Raw genomic sequence first — 21,701 nt, 5'->3', positions numbered from 1 at the left:
TGTGGATTCCCATGACCTCTTCCAAGAACAGGAGCGTTTTGATCATCTCTGCCATCTCTTCTCTTGCAGACGTCAGGGACCATGGACCCATTCTTGGAGAAGAGAATTGAGGAACTTCCTCAAGTCCACGTTGGCACTCCGTATGTTTCTGCCAGTATCAGCGAGGTTCCATATGTCTCATGAATGTCTTTGGAGCCTGGTATCCTCTACAGCTGTCTCCACGCCAGTATTCTCCACTGTAGCAGAACATCTCTCATCCATGTGTTCGCATCTCTCCTCAATCCGTTCAGCCAGCTTTTCGGCCAGCTTCTCTTCGTGTCTCCCCTAAAGTTGACTTCACCAGGACTGGGCAAGTCTGAAAGTACCTCGGAGCCTCACCAGTAAGCTGATGACAGGCAGATCTTCCACTGTCTGCCCTTTCAGGTTCTGGAAACTGACCTGTGACCTCAGGTCTTTGGGCAGCAGCAGTATCTCGAACTTACACAGCTTCCCGGACCAAACACCTAAGCCAAGCTCCACAGAGGGCGGCAGCCCCTCCATCACACTGATCCACCCACAGAACTCTGCCCGGTTACCTAGGATCCAACAGCCACAACAAGCCTCGCGGTACACACCAACATTCCACCTGGAATCCAACCGCTAACTGCCATCCCCAATGGCTGCTGCATCTTGTCAGTGTTGGGGGAGGGGCTGCATCCGACGAGAAGTTCCTAAGGTAAATGTGATTCTACCCACTAGCGTCCCATGGGCCTTTCTTCTTCCCTCTTTCCTTTTGTTCAGATCTCTATGCACAGTACCAATGGAGGGAAGTGTGTCCCTTTTCAGTTGATGGTTTCACACGTCTTTAAACTTTCTAACAGTTCACAGTACACAGAGACCCACTAAAGGAGACTTATGTTCCTATAATATCCGTACACCCGGAATACATATGCGTCGCCTGATTTCTGCTGAAATACCCGCACTCTCAGGACATGGATCCATTGGTTTCATGGGGGCTGAAATTCCAAGAAATGAAACCAACCCCAATGTGCACTTTGCTGTCAGTCTCTTTTGCTCTTAGTACACTTTGGCAGAGCTACTTGCCTTTGTTATAGGCTTCTTACAATTCTTCTCTACGTAGCCTAGAATATGGCATTCCTTCATCCTGTTGGAAGACATACAAGTCTACATCACGGACTAGGAATCCATTTGATTCCAAATCGGCATTAGGGTTAGGTCACGATATGTTCTTATGAATCAAAATTTACGAATATGAATGCACACCTCCGAATACAAGTGTGCTGAGTACATGCAAGCCGCGATAATGGGTCGATGCATGCTGAATGATCCTTGACACCACCTTAAGTATTTTCTTTTGAATAATCATGGTTCCCTTGGTAAATATCAGCCAACCGTACCATTTTGGTGTTTGTTTGTTGGTTTGATTCTTTGTTGGTCTGCTTCTCGCTTGTATTGCAAACACGACAGGCCATGCATCTCTCCTTAAGCTTGAAACAGAGAGTCAAATAAGCTGATTCACTTAAGAGAGTGCTTCCAATCACCTATGATTTCCTGCTTCCCTCTCCCATCTTTAGGGTTTTGATGTCCTCCTTGCCTTCTTCTTGTTTCTTCTTTGCCACTCATGCTCTTCTTGCATTTCCAATAATGGTTTCTTCTTTCCATTTCATCTTGCTGCTTTTCTATTCAGGGTAGATTTCTCAACCATTCTTGTAGGATAAGTTTTGAACTGCTGAATTCTTTTAAGATTTGCCGGTTTGTGGAATTTTCTAGCTCTGCCGTTATTAGGACTGGCGGTCATGTGGCATAGGCTCCCCTAGGTGGCAGCATTTGGCCATTCAGGATATGGTCTGTGTCCTGGCACTCCTCCCTCTCCTGCAATATTGCTGCCGAGATATCAGCTGAATCCCCTCTTGAGGTTCCCTTGTGACTATGTTGTTTCCTCCAGGTGCATTTTAAATCACTGTGATATTCGTGAGCTTTGTTGATTTGAATCATACAGCTGCTGGTAGGTCTATTGGGATTCCACCTCCTTTGGATGCTGTGTAATTCCTGAATTCGCATACATGATTCTTTCTTGGCTTTCAGGAAGTTTCAGTCTGATTTTTCTACAGATAAATTTTCAGACATTTTTTGTTTCCTTATCTCTTGCTTTTCCATCTGGGACCCTTATGAATTCTAGTCTTTCATGCCCTGTCTTAACCCAGGGTTCAACAGCAATGTTTACATTGCTTTGCACTTGCTTTCCTATGTCTGCTTCTGACCGAGGTTTTTCTGATCCCATGTCTTCACAGTCATTCACGCGTCCCTCTGCATTATCTAGTCTGCTTACGACTAAATTTTAGCCCTGATATTATCACATCCATTGAGTTTCCTGATATTTTTTGGCTCGTCTTTAGACTTTCTCTTCCCCTTTTCCGGTATTCTGCCTTATGTGATTCTGAGACACTGTTGTTTTTCAGTGATTTCCTGACCTCCATTTTCAACACATGGTCTGGATAGCGTTTTGCAGTCTAGTTGTTTGAAAGCTTATCTTTTGGGCCTTCAATATCTTTGGAACTGAAAATGGTACTTCCTGTTTCTTTTACTGTACTTCTTCACCTCTACTGCTCAGGTAATATCAGGTATGTAATGTGGACTTCTAGGGCTTTGTTAAGTGAAAATTTTAGACTTTTGGCTCTACGCAATTCCATGGGATTTCTGTGCGGACAATTTCTCCTAGACATTGATGCCATATCGTGTTCCTGTGTGTGTTGTCTGGTATATCTCCAATTGCTGTTGTTGCATTAGTTTTGATGAAAAACCAATACTATTTCGATTTGCATAACTTCATTTTGATAATGCTTATCTCACAATTCTGAAAGTGCGCAGGACACTTCCTCTTGTGGAAATGAAGCTTTTAAAGGTTCTCAGCTCTGCATTCTGCTCTATGTCATTTTGGAGTGTTTCCAAAACAGCAAACTGAGAGTGCGCTTGTGCTTTGTAGTTCCACGGGAATGTCCCAATGAAAGCAGTTCTTCTCAGAGCTTCTCTGTCTACAGAAACACCAGTGGAAGCATATCTATGGATGTCACATATCAGGGCCTGCTGGAATGATCCCGCAGACCTACCTTGGTGTCCTCGGTGCCGTACCGTGCTGGTGCCATCCAAAATGTAGCATCCGCTTTAGGGAGATAATGCTGTAGGTAATGCTTCCTCTTCTAACGCTGTGGACTTGGACCACTCTTCCTTGTCCTCTCATCCTTGTGGCACGGGTGCACGAAGGCAACCACACAGCTGTTGCGCATCCTGTGCCTCAAACCAAACCATAATCCCAGCCCAGGTTATGAATGTAGCAGATCCTAAGTCTTTTCATTCTGATTTCAAAACCAAGGCCCCCTGGATCCCTCAGACCAGATGAACGATATCTCTGATTCAGCCCCACACGTGCTCTATTGGCAAAATGCCCAATTGGTCCCTGGTCCTGCAGATGCACTGGGTGTGGCCATGGGACATATTGGTAATCTCAACCACGTGACCAGTTTTGATGCTTTATCATTGGTACACATTTTGGTTTGCTCTCTTGATTCGACCCACCACATCCCACAATGCACTCCAGATCCCTGAGACTCAGCGTGTGCCATCATTCGTAGCCCTATCCCTCACAGAACGTTGCCTCTGCTACCTCAAATGTGGCAGCTGGGATCTTGGACTCCGAATCAACTGTGGGGATATTTTGCGCTGGTTTCTTTGAGTTCTGTCAGCCAAGCATCTGCTGTGCACTCTTGTAAATCTCAGCACATCACCTTCTATCCCATGTCTCCTGTCCGCTTGAGAGTGTGCGTCCAAGTTAAACAGAGTTTCACCCTTGTTGCTCCATCACCAGGGGTCAGACCCTCACTGGATTCCATTTCCTGCTTTGCCTTCTCCTGCTTCCAGGTGTCCTGAGGCCTCATCCTGTCTTTGGAAGTAACAGACCTCTCTTCGGCAAGTGTCCTGTGCCAAGGGCTGGGTGAGTGGATGTTTCCATTGCTCTGTTCATGGGAGCGAGTGAGTGCAGGTTGCACTTCTTCTCTGCCAACTGGGCATCGATGAATCAACACTATCCAGATACATTTCACAGAAATGTGATATTTGCTTAGCTCTTTGTTTCTATACAGCCGTGGTGGGAGGGATGGTCCGAATACACCTGTTTTGACATTGTGTTGATATCTCATTTGCAGTCTTTAAGAAGTTTAAAAGAATTCATTTACATGTTTTGGGAGTTATACGAAAATGAAGTTATTTTTTGAAACACACTCAATCGACCTAGAAGCCAGACTTGTCAATTTTGGTAACATTTTGTCAGCTCGACGGAAAACCTAGACAGATAGAATGCAAATTGGCAGTCCAAACTGTTAAAGGGTTCATGTCGGCTCTTTACGGTTGAAGCCTCCGAAACCAACAGGAACCATGAAATAACTATTGGAAACTTGAAATAACCCCCAAACTTGGATACACTTGTGCATTGGTGCCCTTTACTCCCAATGACACCTACTGGCCAATATTGGCATTTCAAGGGGTAACATCCCTCTCTAGGAAAATACAAGAGGAAAGAAACCAAATATATACATTTAGGTTTGAATCCAAAAGCACCTAGAGGCATTCTAGCTGGGAGAACCCTGCTGCAGTTATGCTAGTCTATGGAGAACCAGGTGTTCTTCTATCAGTGATGAGAACGCTTAATCATCCGATCATGTTGGGTAAAGACATTTAACGCAACCAAGTCTGCACCCGCATGATATAGTGCCCACGGGGGCTTGACTCAAGTGAAAGACGATCCACATAAGCTGTGTCTTTTATATCATTGGCGACTTTTACAGTACAGTTCTCTTTCTGACTTGTACTATTTACCTATACTGTCTTGAAAAATTGAGGCCTAATACAGATTCAAGTTCAGTCAGATTCCCCTCTCTTACCACACTCCCTTCACCCAAGGGAAGACATAAACACAACATTTGCTGAATCTAGCGGAAGGCCATCGTTTCTAGGTGTGAGCTAAGTATTCAATTCCTATCTATTTCAGCCAAGTTTATTGGACCTTTAAGGAGTTCACTGTTGTTCACAGAGTGTGAAGCTGGAGGAACTCTGATTCTAGGAGGGGCTTGTTTTACTCGTAATGGCTTCATTGCAGCTCAGCTACTGATCCTTCAAAATGGATGCCTGTGTGGAGGGGAGGGAAGGCAAGTGCTTGCTAGCTAGGCCCAAACCTGGGAAAAGGCTTACCTGGGCTTGGTGAATTCTGGTCTGAATGGCTTGGGAAGGCCCCTTGGGAAGTGTGGATTCCCATGACCTCTTCCAAGAACAGGAGCGTTTTGATCATCTCTGCCATCTCTTCTCTTGCAGACGTCAGCGACCTTGGACCCGTTCTTGGAGAAGAGAATTGAGGAACTTCCTCAAGTCCACGTTGGCACTCCGTATGTTTCTGCCAGTATCAGCGAGGTTCCATATGTCTCATGAATGTCTTTTGAGCCTGGTATCCTCTACAGCTGTCTCCACGCCAGTATTCTCCATTGTAGCAGAACATCTCTCATCCATGTGTTCGCATCTCTCCTCAATCCGTTCAGCCAGCTTTTCGGCCAGCTTCTCTTCGTGTCTCCCCTAAAGTTGACTTCACCAGGACTGGGCAAGTCTGAAAGTACCTCGGAGCCTCACCAGTAAGCTGATGACAGGCAGATCTTCCACTGTCTGCCCTTTCAGGTTCTGGAAACTGACCTGTGACCTCAGGTCTTTGGGCAGCAGCAGTATCTCGAACTTACACAGCTTCCCGGACCAAACACCTAAGCCAAGCTCCACAGAGGGCGGCAGCCCCTCCATCACACTGATCCACCCACAGAACTCTGCCCGGTTACCTAGGATCCAACAGCCACAACAAGCCTCGCGGTACACACCAACATTCCACCTGGAATCCAACCGCTAACTGCCATCCCCAATGGCTGCTGCATCTTGTCAGTGTTGGGGGAGGGGCTGCATCCGACGAGAAGTTCCTAAGGTAAATGTGATTCTACCCACTAGCGTCCCATGGGCCTTTCTTCTTCCCTCTTTCCTTTTGTTCAGATCTCTATGCACAGTACCAATGGAGGGAAGTGTGTCCCTTTTCAGTTGATGGTTTCACACGTCTTTAAACTTTCTAACAGTTCACAGTACACAGAGACCCACTAAAGGAGACTTATGTTCCTATAATATCCGTACACCCGGAATACATATGCGTCGCCTGATTTCTGCTGAAATACCCGCACTCTCAGGACATGGATCCATTGGTTTCATGGGGGCTGAAATTCCAAGAAATGAAACCAACCCCAATGTGCACTTTGCTGTCAGTCTCTTTTGCTCTTAGTACACTTTGGCAGAGCTACTTGCCTTTGTTATAGGCTTCTTACAATTCTTCTCTACGTAGCCTAGAATATGGCATTCCTTCATCCTGTTGGAAGACATACAAGTCTACATCACGGACTAGGAATCCATTTGATTCCAAATCGGCATTAGGGTTAGGTCACGATATGTTCTTATGAATCAAAATTTACGAATATGAATGCACGCCTCCGAATACAAGTGTGCTGAGTACATGCAAGCCGCGATAATGGGTCGATGCATGCTGAATGATCCTTGACACCACCTTAAGTATTTTCTTTTGAATAATCATGGTTCCCTTGGTAAATATCAGCCAACCGTACCATTTTGGTGTTTGTTTGTTGGTTTGATTCTTTGTTGGTCTGCTTCTCGCTTGTATTGCAAACACGACAGGCCATGCATCTCTCCTTAAGCTTGAAACAGAGAGTCAAATAAGCTGATTCACTTAAGAGAGTGCTTCCAATCACCTATGATTTCCTGCTTCCCTCTCCCATCTTTAGGGTTTTGATGTCCTCCTTGCCTTCTTCTTGTTTCTTCTTTGCCACTCATGCTCTTCTTGCATTTCCAATAATGGTTTCTTCTTTCCATTTCATCTTGCTGCTTTTCTATTCAGGGTAGATTTCTCAACCATTCTTGTAGGATAAGTTTTGAACTGCTGAATTCTTTTAAGATTTGCCGGTTTGTGGAATTTTCTAGCTCTGCCGTTATTAGGACTGGCGGTCATGTGGCATAGGCTCCCCTAGGTGGCAGCATTTGGCCATTCAGGATATGGTCTGTGTCCTGGCACTCCTCCCTCTCCTGCAATATTGCTGCCGAGATATCAGCTGAATCCCCTCTTGAGGTTCCCTTGTGACTATGTTGTTTCCTCCAGGTGCATTTTAAATCACTGTGATATTCGTGAGCTTTGTTGATTTGAATCATACAGCTGCTGGTAGGTCTATTGGGATTCCACCTCCTTTGGATGCTGTGTAATTCCTGAATTCGCATACATGATTCTTTCTTGGCTTTCAGGAAGTTTCAGTCTGATTTTTCTACAGATAAATTTTCAGACATTTTTTGTTTCCTTATCTCTTGCTTTTCCATCTGGGACCCTTATGAATTCTAGTCTTTCATGCCCTGTCTTAACCCAGGGTTCAACAGCAATGTTTACATTGCTTTGCACTTGCTTTCCTATGTCTGCTTCTGACCGAGGTTTTTCTGATCCCATGTCTTCACAGTCATTCACGCGTCCCTCTGCATTATCTAGTCTGCTTACGACTAAATTTTAGCCCTGATATTATCACATCCATTGAGTTTCCTGATATTTTTTGGCTCGTCTTTAGACTTTCTCTTCCCCTTTTCCGGTATTCTGCCTTATGTGATTCTGAGACACTGTTGTTTTTCAGTGATTTCCTGACCTCCATTTTCAACACATGGTCTGGATAGCGTTTTGCAGTCTAGTTGTTTGAAAGCTTATCTTTTGGGCCTTCAATATCTTTGGAACTGAAAATGGTACTTCCTGTTTCTTTTACTGTACTTCTTCACCTCTACTGCTCAGGTAATATCAGGTATGTAATGTGGACTTCTAGGGCTTTGTTAAGTGAAAATTTTAGACTTTTGGCTCTACGCAATTCCATGGGATTTCTGTGCGGACAATTTCTCCTAGACATTGATGCCATATCGTGTTCCTGTGTGTGTTGTCTGGTATATCTCCAATTGCTGTTGTTGCATTAGTTTTGATGAAAAACCAATACTATTTCGATTTGCATAACTTCATTTTGATAATGCTTATCTCACAATTCTGAAAGTGCGCAGGACACTTCCTCTTGTGGAAATGAAGCTTTTAAAGGTTCTCAGCTCTGCATTCTGCTCTATGTCATTTTGGAGTGTTTCCAAAACAGCAAACTGAGAGTGCGCTTGTGCTTTGTAGTTCCACGGGAATGTGCCAATGAAAGCAGTTCTTCTCAGAGCTTCTCTGTCTACAGAAACACCAGTGGAAGCATATCTATGGATGTCACATATCAGGGCCTGCTGGAATGATCCCGCAGACCTACCTTGGTGTCCTCGGTGCCGTACCGTGCTGGTGCCATCCAAAATGTAGCATCCGCTTTAGGGAGATAATGCTGTAGGTAATGCTTCCTCTTCTAACGCTGTGGACTTGGACCACTCTTCCTTGTCCTCTCATCCTTGTGGCACGGGTGCACGAAGGCAACCACACAGCTGTTGCGCATCCTGTGCCTCAAACCAAACCATAATCCCAGCCCAGGTTATGAATGTAGCAGATCCTAAGGCTTTTCATTCTGATTTCAAAACCAAGGCCCCCTGGATCCCTCAGACCAGATGAACGATATCTCTGAGTCAGCCCCACACGTGCTCTATTGGCAAAATGCCCAATTGGTCCCTGGTCCTGCAGATGCACTGGGTGTGGCCATGGGACATATTGGTAATCTCAACCACGTGACCAGTTTTGATGCTTTATCATTGGTACACATTTTGGTTTGCTCTCTTGATTCGACCCACCACATCCCACAATGCACTCCAGATCCCTGAGACTCAGCGTGTGCCATCATTCGTAGCCCTATCCCTCACAGAACGTTGCCTCTGCTACCTCAAATGTGGCAGCTGGGATCTTGGACTCCGAATCAACTGTGGGGATATTTTGCGCTGGTTTCTTTGAGTTCTGTCAGCCAAGCATCTGCTGTGCACTCTTGTAAATCTCAGCACATCACCTTCTATCCCATGTCTCCTGTCCGCTTGAGAGTGTGCGTCCAAGTTAAACAGAGTTTCACCCTTGTTGCTCCATCACCAGGGGTCAGACCCTCACTGGATTCCATTTCCTGCTTTGCCTTCTCCTGCTTCCAGGTGTCCTGAGGCCTCATCCTGTCTTTGGAAGTAACAGACCTCTCTTCGGCAAGTGTCCTGTGCCAAGGGCTGGGTGAGTGGATGTTTCCATTGCTCTGTTCATGGGAGCGAGTGAGTGCAGGTTGCACTTCTTCTCTGCCAACTGGGCATCGATGAATCAACACTATCCAGATACATTTCACAGAAATGTGATATTTGCTTAGCTCTTTGTTTCTATACAGCCGTGGTGGGAGGGATGGTCCGAATACACCTGTTTTGACATTGTGTTGATATCTCATTTGCAGTCTTTAAGAAGTTTAAAAGAATTCATTTACATGTTTTGGGAGTTATACGAAAATGAAGTTATTTTTTGAAACACACTCAATCGACCTAGAAGCCAGACTTGTCAATTTTGGTAACATTTTGTCAGCTCGACGGAAAACCTAGACAGATAGAATGCAAATTGGCAGTCCAAACTGTTAAAGGGTTCATGTCGGCTCTTTACGGTTGAAGCCTCCGAAACCAACAGGAACCATGAAATAACTATTGGAAACTTGAAATAACCCCCAAACTTGGATACACTTGTGCATTGGTGCCCTTTACTCCCAATGACACCTACTGGCCAATATTGGCATTTCAAGGGGTAACATCCCTCTCTAGGAAAATACAAGAGGAAAGAAACCAAATATATACATTTAGGTTTGAATCCAAAAGCACCTAGAGGCATTCTAGCTGGGAGAACCCTGCTGCAGTTATGCTAGTCTATGGAGAACCAGGTGTTCTTCTATCAGTGATGAGAACGCTTAATCATCCGATCATGTTGGGTAAAGACATTTAACGCAACCAAGTCTGCACCCGCATGATATAGTGCCCACGGGGGCTTGACTCAAGTGAAAGACGATCCACATAAGCTGTGTCTTTTATATCATTGTCGACTTTTACAGTACAGTTCTCTTTCTGACTTGTACTATTTACCTATACTGTCTTGAAAAATTGAGGCCTAATACAGATTCAAGTTCAGTCAGATTCCCCTCTCTTACCACACTCCCTTCACCCAAGGGAAGACATAAACACAACATTTGCTGAATCTAGCGGAAGGCCATCGTTTCTAGGTGTGAGCTAAGTATTCAATTCCTATCTATTTCAGCCAAGTTTATTGGACCTTTAAGGAGTTCACTGTTGTTCACAGAGTGTGAAGCTGGAGGAACTCTGATTCTAGGAGGGGCTTGTTTTACTCGTAATGGCTTCATTGCAGCTCAGCTACTGATCCTTCAAAATGGATGCCTGTGTGGAGGGGAGGGAAGGCAAGTGCTTGCTAGCTAGGCCCAAACCTGGGAAAAGGCTTACCTGGGCTTGGTGAATTCTGGTCTGAATGGCTTGGGAAGGCCCCTTGGGAAGTGTGGATTCCCATGACCTCTTCCAAGAACAGGAGCGTTTTGATCATCTCTGCCATCTCTTCTCTTGCAGACGTCAGCGACCTTGGACCCGTTCTTGGAGAAGAGAATTGAGGAACTTCCTCAAGTCCACGTTGGCACTCCGTATGTTTCTGCCAGTATCAGCGAGGTTCCATATGTCTCATGAATGTCTTTTGAGCCTGGTATCCTCTACAGCTGTCTCCACGCCAGTATTCTCCATTGTAGCAGAACATCTCTCATCCATGTGTTCGCATCTCTCCTCAATCCGTTCAGCCAGCTTTTCGGCCAGCTTCTCTTCGTGTCTCCCCTAAAGTTGACTTCACCAGGACTGGGCAAGTCTGAAAGTACCTCAGAGCCTCACCAGTAAGCTGATGACAGGCAGATCTTCCACTGTCTGCCCTTTCAGGTTCTGGAAACTGACCTGTGACCTCAGGTCTTTGGGCAGCAGCAGTATCTCGAACTTACACAGCTTCCCGGACCAAACACCTAAGCCAAGCTCCACAGAGGGCGGCAGCCCCTCCATCACACTGATCCACCCACAGAACTCTGCCCGGTTACCTAGGATCCAACAGCCACAACAAGCCTCGCGGTACACACCAACATTCCACCTGGAATCCAACCGCTAACTGCCATCCCCAATGGCTGCTGCATCTTGTCAGTGTTGGGGGAGGGGCTGCATCCGACGAGAAGTTCCTAAGGTAAATGTGATTCTACCCACTAGCGTCCCATGGGCCTTTCTTCTTCCCTCTTTCCTTTTGTTCAGATCTCTATGCACAGTACCAATGGAGGGAAGTGTGTCCCTTTTCAGTTGATGGTTTCACACGTCTTTAAACTTTCTAACAGTTCACAGTACACAGAGACCCACTAAAGGAGACTTATGTTCCTATAATATCCGTACACCCGGAATACATATGCGTCGCCTGATTTCTGCTGAAACACCCGCACTCTCAGGACATGGATCCATTGGTTTCATGGGGGCTGAAATTCCAAGAAATGAAACCAACCCCAATGTGCACTTTGCTGTCAGTCTCTTTTGCTCTTAGTACACTTTGGCAGAGCTACTTGCCTTTGTTATAGGCTTCTTACAATTCTTCTCTACGTAGCCTAGAATATGGCATTCCTTCATCCTGTTGGAAGACATACAAGTCTACATCACGGACTAGGAATCCATTTGATTCCAAATCGGCATTAGGGTTAGGTCACGATATGTTCTTATGAATCAAAATTTACGAATATGAATGCACGCCTCCGAATACAAGTGTGCTGAGTACATGCAAGCCGCGATAATGGGTCGATGCATGCTGAATGATCCTTGACATCACCTTAAGTATTTTCTTTTGAATAATCATGGTTCCCTTGGTAAATATCAGCCAACCGTACCATTTTGGTGTTTGTTTGTTGGTTTGATTCTTTGTTGGTCTGCTTCTCGCTTGTATTGCAAACACGACAGGCCATGCATCTCTCCTTAAGCTTGAAACAGAGAGTCAAATAAGCTGATTCACTTAAGAGAGTGCTTCCAATCACCTATGATTTCCTGCTTCCCTCTCCCATCTTTAGGGTTTTGATGTCCTCCTTGCCTTCTTCTTGTTTCTTCTTTGCCACTCATGCTCTTCTTGCATTTCCAATAATGGTTTCTTCTTTCCATTTCATCTTGCTGCTTTTCTATTCAGGGTAGATTTCTCAACCATTCTTGTAGGATAAGTTTTGAACTGCTGAATTCTTTTAAGATTTGCCGGTTTGTGGAATTTTCTAGCTCTGCCGTTATTAGGACTGGCGGTCATGTGGCATAGGCTCCCCTAGGTGGCAGCATTTGGCCATTCAGGATATGGTCTGTGTCCTGGCACTCCTCCCTCTCCTGCAATATTGCTGCCGAGATATCAGCTGAATCCCCTCTTGAGGTTCCCTTGTGACTATGTTGTTTCCTCCAGGTGCATTTTAAATCACTGTGATATTCGTGAGCTTTGTTGATTTGAATCATACAGCTGCTGGTAGGTCTATTGGGATTCCACCTCCTTTGGATGCTGTGTAATTCCTGAATTCGCATACATGATTCTTTCTTGGCTTTCAGGAAGTTTCAGTCTGATTTTTCTACAGATAAATTTTCAGACATTTTTTGTTTCCTTATCTCTTGCTTTTCCATCTGGGACCCTTATGAATTCTAGTCTTTCATGCCCTGTCTTAACCCAGGGTTCAACAGCAATGTTTACATTGCTTTGCACTTGCTTTCCTATGTCTGCTTCTGACCGAGGTTTTTCTGATCCCATGTCTTCACAGTCATTCACGCGTCCCTCTGCATTATCTAGTCTGCTTACGACTAAATTTTAGCCCTGATATTATCACATCCATTGAGTTTCCTGATATTTTTTGGCTCGTCTTTAGACTTTCTCTTCCCCTTTTCCGGTATTCTGCCTTATGTGATTCTGAGACACTGTTGTTTTTCAGTGATTTCCTGACCTCCATTTTCAACACATGGTCTGGATAGCGTTTTGCAGTCTAGTTGTTTGAAAGCTTATCTTTTGGGCCTTCAATATCTTTGGAACTGAAAATGGTACTTCCTGTTTCTTTTACTGTACTTCTTCACCTCTACTGCTCAGGTAATATCAGGTATGTAATGTGGACTTCTAGGGCTTTGTTAAGTGAAAATTTTAGACTTTTGGCTCTACGCAATTCCATGGGATTTCTGTGCGGACAATTTCTCCTAGACATTGATGCCATATCGTGTTCCTGTGTGTGTTGTCTGGTATATCTCCAATTGCTGTTGTTGCATTAGTTTTGATGAAAAACCAATACTATTTCGATTTGCATAACTTCATTTTGATAATGCTTATCTCACAATTCTGAAAGTGCGCAGGACACTTCCTCTTGTGGAAATGAAGCTTTTAAAGGTTCTCAGCTCTGCATTCTGCTCTATGTCATTTTGGAGTGTTTCCAAAACAGCAAACTGAGAGTGCGCTTGTGCTTTGTAGTTCCACGGGAATGTCCCAATGAAAGCAGTTCTTCTCAGAGCTTCTCTGTCTACAGAAACACCAGTGGAAGCATATCTATGGATGTCACATATCAGGGCCTGCTGGAATGATCCCGCAGACCTACCTTGGTGTCCTCGGTGCCGTACCGTGCTGGTGCCATCCAAAATGTAGCATCCGCTTTAGGGAGATAATGCTGTAGGTAATGCTTCCTCTTCTAACGCTGTGGACTTGGACCACTCTTCCTTGTCCTCTCATCCTTGTGGCACGGGTGCACGAAGGCAACCACACAGCTGTTGCGCATCCTGTGCCTCAAACCAAACCATAATCCCAGCCCAGGTTATGAATGTAGCAGATCCTAAGTCTTTTCATTCTGATTTCAAAACCAAGGCCCCCTGGATCCCTCAGACCAGATGAACGATATCTCTGATTCAGCCCCACACGTGCTCTATTGGCAAAATGCCCAATTGGTCCCTGGTCCTGCAGATGCACTGGGTGTGGCCATGGGACATATTGGTAATCTCAACCACGTGACCAGTTTTGATGCTTTATCATTGGTACACATTTTGGTTTGCTCTCTTGATTCGACCCACCACATCCCACAATGCACTCCAGATCCCTGAGACTCAGCGTGTGCCATCATTCGTAGCCCTATCCCTCACAGAACGTTGCCTCTGCTACCTCAAATGTGGCAGCTGGGATCTTGGACTCCGAATCAACTGTGGGGATATTTTGCGCTGGTTTCTTTGAGTTCTGTCAGCCAAGCATCTGCTGTGCACTCTTGTAAATCTCAGCACATCACCTTCTATCCCATGTCTCCTGTCCGCTTGAGAGTGTGCGTCCAAGTTAAACAGAGTTTCACCCTTGTTGCTCCATCACCAGGGGTCAGACCCTCACTGGATTCCATTTCCTGCTTTGCCTTCTCCTGCTTCCAGGTGTCCTGAGGCCTCATCCTGTCTTTGGAAGTAACAGACCTCTCTTCGGCAAGTGTCCTGTGCCAAGGGCTGGGTGAGTGGATGTTTCCATTGCTCTGTTCATGGGAGCGAGTGAGTGCAGGTTGCACTTCTTCTCTGCCAACTGGGCATCGATGAATCAACACTATCCAGATACATTTCACAGAAATGTGATATTTGCTTAGCTCTTTGTTTCTATACAGCCGTGGTGGGAGGGATGGTCCGAATACACCTGTTTTGACATTGTGTTGATATCTCATTTGCAGTCTTTAAGAAGTTTAAAAGAATTCATTTACATGTTTTGGGAGTTATACGAAAATGAAGTTATTTTTTGAAACACACTCAATCGACCTAGAAGCCAGACTTGTCAATTTTGGTAACATTTTGTCAGCTCGACGGAAAACCTAGACAGATAGAATGCAAATTGGCAGTCCAAACTGTTAAAGGGTTCATGTCGGCTCTTTACGGTTGAAGCCTCCGAAACCAACAGGAACCATGAAATAACTATTGGAAACTTGAAATAACCCCCAAACTTGGATACACTTGTGCATTGGTGCCCTTTACTCCCAATGACACCTACTGGCCAATATTGGCATTTCAAGGGGTAACATCCCTCTCTAGGAAAATACAAGAGGAAAGAAACCAAATATATACATTTAGGTTTGAATCCAAAAGCACCTAGAGGCATTCTAGCTGGGAGAACCCTGCTGCAGTTATGCTAGTCTATGGAGAACCAGGTGTTCTTCTATCAGTGATGAGAACGCTTAATCATCCGATCATGTTGGGTAAAGCCATTTAACGCAACCAAGTCTGCACCCGCATGATATAGTGCCCACGGGGGCTTGACTCAAGTGAAAGACGATCCACATAAGCTGTGTCTTTTATATCATTGGCGACTTTTACAGTACAGTTCTCTTTCTGACTTGTACTATTTACCTATACTGTCTTGAAAAATTGAGGCGTAATACAGATTCAAGTTCAGTCAGATTCCCCTCTCTTACCACACTCCCTTCACCCCAGGGAAGACATAAACACAACATTTGCTGAATCTAGCGGAAGGCCATCGTTTCTAGGTGTGAGCTAAGTATTCAATTCCTATCTATTTCAGCCAAGTTTATTGGACCTTTAAGGAGTTCACTGTTGTTCACAGAGTGTGAAGCTGGAGGAACTCTGATTCTAGGAGGGGCTTGTTTTACTCGTAATGGCTTCATTGCAGCTCAGCTACTGATCCTTCAAAATGGATGCCTGTGTGGAGGGGAGGGAAGGCAAGTGCTTGCTAGCTAGGCCCAAACCTGGGAAAAGGCTTACCTGGGCTTGGTGAATTCTGGTCTGAATGGCTTGGGAAGGCCCCTTGGGAAGTGTGGATTCCCATGACCTCTTCCAAGAACAGGAGCGTTTTGATCATCTCTGCCATCTCTTCTCTTGCAGACGTCAGGGACCTTGGACCCGTTCTTGGAGAAGAGAATTGAGGAACTTCCTCAAGTCCACGTTGGCACTCCGTATGTTTCTGCCAGTATCAGCGAGGTTCCATATGTCTCATGAATGTCTTTGGAGCCTGGTATCCTCTACAGCTGTCTCCACGCCAGTATTCTCCATTGTAGCAGAACATCTCTCATCCATGTGTTCGCATCTCTCCTCAATCCGTTCAGCCAGCTTTTCGGCCAGCTTCTCTTCGTGTCTCCCCTAAAGTTGACTTCACCAGGACTGGGCAAGTCTGAAAGTACCTCGGAGCCTCACCAGTAAGCTGATGACAGGCAGATCTTCCACTGTCTGCCCTTTCAGGTTCTGGAAACTGACCTGTGACCTCAGGTCTTTGGGCAGCAGCAGTATCTCGAACTTACACAGCTTCCCGGACCAAACACCTAAGCCAAGCTCCACAGAGGGCGGCAGCCCCTCCATCACACTGATCCACCCACAGAACTCTGCCCGGTTACCTAGGATCCAACAGCCACAACAAGCCTCGCGGTACACACCAACATTCCACCTGGAATCCAACCGCTAACTGCCATCCCCAATGGCTGCTGCATCTTGTCAGTGTTGGGGGAGGGGCTGCATCCGACGAGAAGTTCCTAAGGTAAATGTGATTCTACCCACTAGCGTCCCATGGGCCTTTCTTCTTCCCTCTTTCCTTTTGTTCAGATCTCTATGCACAGTACCAATGGAGGGAAGTGTGTCCCTTTTCAGTTGATGGTTTCACACGTCTTTAAACTTTCTAACAGTTCACAGTACACAGAGACCCACTAAAGGAGACTTATGTTCCTATAATATCCGTACACCCGGAATACATATGCGTCGCCTGATTTCTGCTGAAACACCCGCACTCTCAGGACATGGATCCATTGGTTTCATGGGGGCTGAAATTCCAAGAAATGAAACCAACCCCAATGTGCACTTTGCTGTCAGTCTCTTTTGCTCTTAGTACACTTTGGCAGAGCTACTTGCCTTTGTTATAGGCTTCTTACAATTCTTCTCTACGTAGCCTAGAATATGGCATTCCTTCATCCTGTTGGAAGACATACAAGTCTACATCACGGACTAGGAATCCATTTGATTCCAAATCGGCATTAGGGTTAGGTCACGATATGTTCTTATGAATCAAAATTTACGAATATGAATGCACGCCTCCGAATACAAGTGTGCTGAGTACATGCAAGCCGCGATAATGGGTCGATGCATGCTGAATGATCCTTGACATCACCTTAAGTATTTTCTTTTGAATAATCATGGTTCCCTTGGTAAATATCAGCCAACCGTACCATTTTGGTGTTTGTTTGTTGGTTTGATTCTTTGTTGGTCTGCTTCTCGCTTGTATTGCAAACACGACAGGCCATGCATCTCTCCTTAAGCTTGAAACAGAGAGTCAAATAAGCTGATTCACTTAAGAGAGTGCTTCCAATCACCTATGATTTCCTGCTTCCCTCTCCCATCTTTAGGGTTTTGATGTCCTCCTTGCCTTCTTCTTGTTTCTTCTTTGCCACTCATGCTCTTCTTGCATTTCCAATAATGGTTTCTTCTTTCCATTTCATCTTGCTGCTTTTCTATTCAGGGTAGATTTCTCAACCATTCTTGTAGGATAAGTTTTGAACTGCTGAATTCTTTTAAGATTTGCCGGTTTGTGGAATTTTCTAGCTCTGCCGTTATTAGGACTGGCGGTCATGTGGCATAGGCTCCCCTAGGTGGCAGCATTTGGCCATTCAGGATATGGTCTGTGTCCTGGCACTCCTCCCTCTCCTGCAATATTGCTGCCGAGATATCAGCTGAATCCCCTCTTGAGGTTCCCTTGTGACTATGTTGTTTCCTCCAGGTGCATTTTAAATCACTGTGATATTCGTGAGCTTTGTTGATTTGAATCATACAGCTGCTGGTAGGTCTATTGGGATTCCACCTCCTTTGGATGCTGTGTAATTCCTGAATTCGCATACATGATTCTTTCTTGGCTTTCAGGAAGTTTCAGTCTGATTTTTCTACAGATAAATTTTCAGACATTTTTTGTTTCCTTATCTCTTGCTTTTCCATCTGGGACCCTTATGAATTCTAGTCTTTCATGCCCTGTCTTAACCCAGGGTTCAACAGCAATGTTTACATTGCTTTGCACTTGCTTTCCTATGTCTGCTTCTGACCGAGGTTTTTCTGATCCCATGTCTTCACAGTCATTCACGCGTCCCTCTGCATTATCTAGTCTGCTTACGACTAAATTTTAGCCCTGATATTATCACATCCATTGAGTTTCCTGATATTTTTTGGCTCGTCTTTAGACTTTCTCTTCCCCTTTTCCGGTATTCTGCCTTATGTGATTCTGAGACACTGTTGTTTTTCAGTGATTTCCTGACCTCCATTTTCAACACATGGTCTGGATAGCGTTTTGCAGTCTAGTTGTTTGAAAGCTTATCTTTTGGGCCTTCAATATCTTTGGAACTGAAAATGGTACTTCCTGTTTCTTTTACTGTACTTCTTCACCTCTACTGCTCAGGTAATATCAGGTATGTAATGTGGACTTCTAGGGCTTTGTTAAGTGAAAATTTTAGACTTTTGGCTCTACGCAATTCCATGGGATTTCTGTGCGGACAATTTCTCCTAGACATTGATGCCATATCGTGTTCCTGTGTGTGTTGTCTGGTATATCTCCAATTGCTGTTGTTGCATTAGTTTTGATGAAAAACCAATACTATTTCGATTTGCATAACTTCATTTTGATAATGCTTATCTCACAATTCTGAAAGTGCGCAGGACACTTCCTCTTGTGGAAATGAAGCTTCTAAAGGTTCTCAGCTCTGCATTCTGCTCTATGTCATTTTGGAGTGTTTCCAAACCAGCAAACTGAGAGTGCGCTTGTGCTTTGTAGTTCCACGGGAATGTCCCAATGAAAGCAGTTCTTCTCAGAGCTTCTCTGTCTACAGAAACACCAGTGGAAGCATATCTATGGATGTCACATATCAGGGCCTGCTGGAATGATCCCGCAGACCTACCTTGGTGTCCTCGGTGCCGTACCGTGCTGGTGCCATCCAAAATGTAGCATCCGCTTTAGGGAGATAATGCTGTAGGTAATGCTTCCTCTTCTAACGCTGTGGACTTGGACCACTCTTCCTTGTCCTCTCATCCTTGTGGCACGGGTGCACGAAGGCAACCACACAGCTGTTGCGCATCCTGTGCCTCAAACCAAACCATAATCCCAGCCCAGGTTATGAATGTAGCAGATCCTAAGTCTTTTCATTCTGATTTCAAAACCAAGGCCCCCTGGATCCCTCAGACCAGATGAACGATATCTCTGATTCAGCCCCACACGTGCTCTATTGGCAAAATGCCCAATTGGTCCCTGGTCCTGCAGATGCACTGGGTGTGGCCATGGGACATATTGGTAATCTCAACCACGTGACCAGTTTTGATGCTTTATCATTGGTACACATTTTGGTTTGCTCTCTTGATTCGACCCACCACATCCCACAATGCACTCCAGATCCCTGAGACTCAGCGTGTGCCATCATTCGTAGCCCTATCCCTCACAGAACGTTGCCTCTGCTACCTCAAATGTGGCAGCTGGGATCTTGGACTCCGAATCAACTGTGGGGATATTTTGCGCTGGTTTCTTTGAGTTCTGTCAGCCAAGCATCTGCTGTGCACTCTTGTAAATCTCAGCACATCACCTTCTATCCCATGTCTCCTGTCCGCTTGAGAGTGTGCGTCCAAGTTAAACAGAGTTTCACCCTTGTTGCTCCATCACCAGGGGTCAGACCCTCACTGGATTCCATTTCCTGCTTTGCCTTCTCCTGCTTCCAGGTGTCCTGAGGCCTCATCCTGTCTTTGGAAGTAACAGACCTCTCTTCGGCAAGTGTCCTGTGCCAAGGGCTGGGTGAGTGGATGTTTCCATTGCTCTGTTCATGGGAGCGAGTGAGTGCAGGTTGCACTTCTTCTCTGCCAACTGGGCATCGATGAATCAACACTATCCAGATACATTTCACAGAAATGTGATATTTGCTTAGCTCTTTGTTTCTATACAGCCGTGGTGGGAGGGATGGTCCGAATACACCTGTTTTGACATTGTGTTGATATCTCATTTGCAGTCTTTAAGAAGTTTAAAAGAATTCATTTACATGTTTTGGGAGTTATACGAAAATGAAGTTATTTTTTGAAACACACTCAATCGACCTAGAAGCCAGACTTGTCAATTTTGGTAACATTTTGTCAGCTCGACGGAAAACCTAGACAGATAGAATGCAAATTGGCAGTCCAAACTGTTAAAGGGTTCATGTCGGCTCTTTACGGTTGAAGCCTCCGGAACCAACAGGAACCATGAAATAACTATTGGAAACTTGAAATAACCCCCAAACTTGGATACACTTGTGCATTGGTGCCCTTTACTCCCAATGACACCTACTGGCCAATATTGGCATTTCAAGGGGTAACATCCCTCTCTAGGAAAATACAAGAGGAAAGAAACCAAATATATACATTTAGGTTTGAATCCAAAAGCACCTAGAGGCATTCTAGCTAGGAGAACCCTGCTGCAGTTATGCTAGTCTATGGAGAACCAGGTGTTCTTCTATCAGTGATGAGAACGCTTAATCATCCGATCATGTTGGGTAAAGCCATTTAACGCAACCAAGTCTGCACCCGCATGATATAGTGCCCACGGGGGCTTGACTCAAGTGAAAGACGATCCACATAAGCTGTGTCTTTTATATCATTGGCGACTTTTACAGTACAGTTCTCTTTCTGACTTGTACTATTTACCTATACTGTCTTGAAAAATTGAGGCGTAATACAGATTCAAGTTCAGTCAGATTCCCCTCTCTTACCACACTCCCTTCACCCCAGGGAAGACATAAGCACAACATTTGCTGAATCTAGCGGAAGGCCATCGTTTCTAGGTGTGAGCTAAGTATTCAATTCCTATCTATTTCAGCCAAGTTTATTGGACCTTTAAGGAGTTCACTGTTGTTCACAGAGTGTGAAGCTGGAGGAACTCTGATTCTAGGAGGGGCTTGTTTTACTCGTAATGGCTTCATTGCAGCTCAGCTACTGATCCTTCAAAATGGATGCCTGTGTGGAGGGGAGGGAAGGCAAGTGCTTGCTAGCTAGGCCCAAACCTGGGAAAAGGCTTACCTGGGCTTGGTGAATTCTGGTCTGAATGGCTTGGGAAGGCCCCTTGGGAAGTGTGGATTCCCATGACCTCTTCCAAGAACAGGAGCGTTTTGATCATCTCTGCCATCTCTTCTCTTGCAGACGTCAGCGACCTTGGACCCGTTCTTGGAGAAGAGAATTGAGGAACTTCCTCAAGTCCACGTTGGCACTCCGTATGTTTCTGCCAGTATCAGCGAGGTTCCATATGTCTCATGAATGTCTTTTGAGCCTGGTATCCTCTACAGCTGTCTCCACGCCAGTATTCTCCATTGTAGCAGAACATCTCTCATCCATGTGTTCGCATCTCTCCTCAATCCGTTCAGCCAGCTTTTCGGCCAGCTTCTCTTCGTGTCTCCCCTAAAGTTGACTTCACCAGGACTGGGCAAGTCTGAAAGTACCTCGGAGCCTCACCAGTAAGCTGATGACAGGCAGATCTTCCACTGTCTGCCCTTTCAGGTTCTGGAAACTGACCTGTGACCTCAGGTCTTTGGGCAGCAGCAGTATCTCGAACTTACACAGCTTCCCGGACCAAACACCTAAGCCAAGCTCCACAGAGGGCGGCAGCC

At 45.3% G+C, this 21,701-nt stretch overlaps 4 long non-coding RNA genes across 4 annotated transcripts; all 4 read left to right on the top strand.

The window, feature by feature from the left end:
* Positions 1-614: 614 nt before the first annotated feature.
* Positions 615-5,555, top strand: LOC140692625 (uncharacterized). The gene is made up of 3 exons (XR_012068182.1): positions 615-715; positions 3,916-3,988; positions 5,362-5,555. It is a non-coding gene; the product is annotated as an uncharacterized lncRNA (long non-coding RNA).
* Positions 5,556-5,917: 362 nt separating this feature from the next.
* LOC140692628 (uncharacterized) lies at positions 5,918-10,845 on the top strand. The gene is made up of 3 exons (XR_012068185.1): positions 5,918-6,007; positions 9,208-9,280; positions 10,654-10,845. It is a non-coding gene; the product is annotated as an uncharacterized lncRNA (long non-coding RNA).
* A 349-nt stretch (positions 10,846-11,194) lies between these two features.
* Positions 11,195-16,151, top strand: LOC140692624 (uncharacterized). Its single transcript, XR_012068181.1, has 3 exons — positions 11,195-11,299; positions 14,500-14,572; positions 15,946-16,151. It is a non-coding gene; the product is annotated as an uncharacterized lncRNA (long non-coding RNA).
* Positions 16,152-16,485: 334 nt separating this feature from the next.
* LOC140692626 (uncharacterized) lies at positions 16,486-21,431 on the top strand. Its single transcript, XR_012068183.1, has 3 exons — positions 16,486-16,591; positions 19,792-19,864; positions 21,238-21,431. It is a non-coding gene; the product is annotated as an uncharacterized lncRNA (long non-coding RNA).
* The last annotated feature ends 270 nt before the right edge of the window (positions 21,432-21,701 follow it).

The sequence above is a fragment of the Vicugna pacos genome, unplaced genomic scaffold (assembly GCF_048564905.1).
Source record: "Vicugna pacos unplaced genomic scaffold, VicPac4 scaffold_14, whole genome shotgun sequence".
In the NCBI taxonomy this organism is placed as follows: Eukaryota; Metazoa; Chordata; class Mammalia; order Artiodactyla; family Camelidae; genus Vicugna; species Vicugna pacos.
Note: the sequence above shows the minus strand (reverse complement) of the source record. Positions and strands in the feature narration are given on the sequence as shown.